Genomic DNA, 2,070 nt, shown 5'->3' on the forward strand with positions numbered 1-2,070 from the left:
AGAGTGCAAGGTTAAAGAAAAATGGCAACAACTAAATCTTTTTATATAGTAATGTCTTCCATAATTAATCAATACAAACAAATTACAATTGTTGCCGACGAGGTTTCATGTCATGAAAACGTCGCATAATAGGCTCATTATCAATAAAAGCAAATACATCTTTCTCAATGTAAACAACCATGCTATCACTCAACCATTGATTTCCTATTTTGTTACGCAATGGTGTTTTCACAATCTTCATAGCAGAAAAAGCTCTCTCCACCGAAGTAGTTGGAGCCGGTAACACCAATGCCAATGTAAGAAGCTTATACACTAACATATAGCTTTCACACCTCCCAGTCTTCACTAACTCTTTTGCAAGATCACTAATTCCTCTCAATGATGAAAACTCACTATGCATCTTCATATCATGAAATTAATTGTCAAGTTGAATTGGAAGATTCATGAGATCTATACGATCAAAATCTTGAGGATAAAGTTGGGCCAAACGAACAATTTTTGCTTTGTCAAAAGATGCAAAATTATTCACCGAACTCAAACATGTCATACAAAGAAGCAACTCGGTGTTTACCTCATTGAAGCAATCATTCAATTCCTTTAGTTGCATATCAAGGACTTGAAAATAGAGGTTCACACGATAGTAATGGAAGTTTGCGATTTTTGGAGCTTTGCGCCTTGATTTTCCAGGTACGAAATGCAAATCCTCCATGTTAAGAATGATAATATCATGCTCCTCACAAAACTTTTCTACATCATGAAACAAGTCCCCAAAGTCATCATCTCTCAAGGTTTGTAGTCTTTGCTTGCATACTTCCACTAACGCCATCGCATTCACAATATCTGGATCTTTCTTTTGCAATGCTTGTGATAACTCATTTGTAATTCCCAAAATAAGTCTCATCAAGAAAAGGTGAAACACAAAATCAAAAGTTTGTAAGTCTTTGAATAACCTAGTTGCTTCATCAAGATTATCTTGGTTGCGATCACTTTTAATCCATTCAACCACCTCCACCACGGCTTCAAACATAACAATAATACTAACTATAGTACCATAATGCGAGTTCCACCGTGTATCACATGGACGCATGAGACTACTTTCTTGATTTAACCCTTTACCCATTTCAAGATTACCAAGATCAAGAGCTTTCTGAATTTGTTCTTTTTGTTTCTCTCTAAATGCATCACGATGCTTACACGATGATCTAATAAGATTCACCAAACTACTAGCATTGATGAAGAAATTGGCAACATCATCATTTTCCTTTGCCACAAATACAAGAGCTAGTTGGAGTTGGTGTGCAAAACAATGAATGTAAAATGCTTGAGGGTATTTGTTCAAAATCTTTGTTTTAAGACCATTTAACTCACCTTTCATATTACTAGCTCCATCATAGCCTTGTCCTCGTAACATGCACATACTCAAATTTGTTGTAGCAAACAATCTTTCAATGGCCTCTTCAAGTGAGCTACTAGTTGTAGAGGAGACATGTTGAACACCAAAAAACTTTTCAATTGCTTCTCCTTTTTTGTTCACATAACGCAATACCACCGCCATTTGCTCTTTAGTCGAAGCATCACGTGATCCATCAACCAAGAGAGAAAAAAATGTACCTTCCATATCTTTAGTGATTGCATTAATAGTTTCAATAGCACAAGCATGAACAAGATCCTTTTGAATATCGGAAGAAGCATACTTGAGATTCTTGGGAGCATTCTCAAACACAACCTTCCTAACTTTCTCATTATGATCGGCAAGAAATTGCATAAGGTCCAAATAATTACCCCTATTGCTTGAGTTGAACGATTCATCATGGCCACAAAAAGGCAAACCTTGTTGCAACAGCCATCTTGTGCAATCAAGTGCACCACACAATAAAGTGTGATAATTAATGCGAGCTTCATCGGTTTGCTTAATCACAAATGTTTCAATATGTTGCTTTTGCGTCATCAAATCTCTAGCTTGTTGTAAAGCTTTATTATGAAGACTTCCAACACCTCCCTCATGATCTCGAAAATTTTCGAGTCCTTTCCTCCAATTTGTAAACCCAATTGCTTCACGATAATTAGGTG

This window comes from Malus domestica, chromosome 06, assembly GCF_042453785.1.
Source record: "Malus domestica chromosome 06, GDT2T_hap1".
NCBI classification, from domain to species: Eukaryota; Viridiplantae; Streptophyta; class Magnoliopsida; order Rosales; family Rosaceae; genus Malus; species Malus domestica.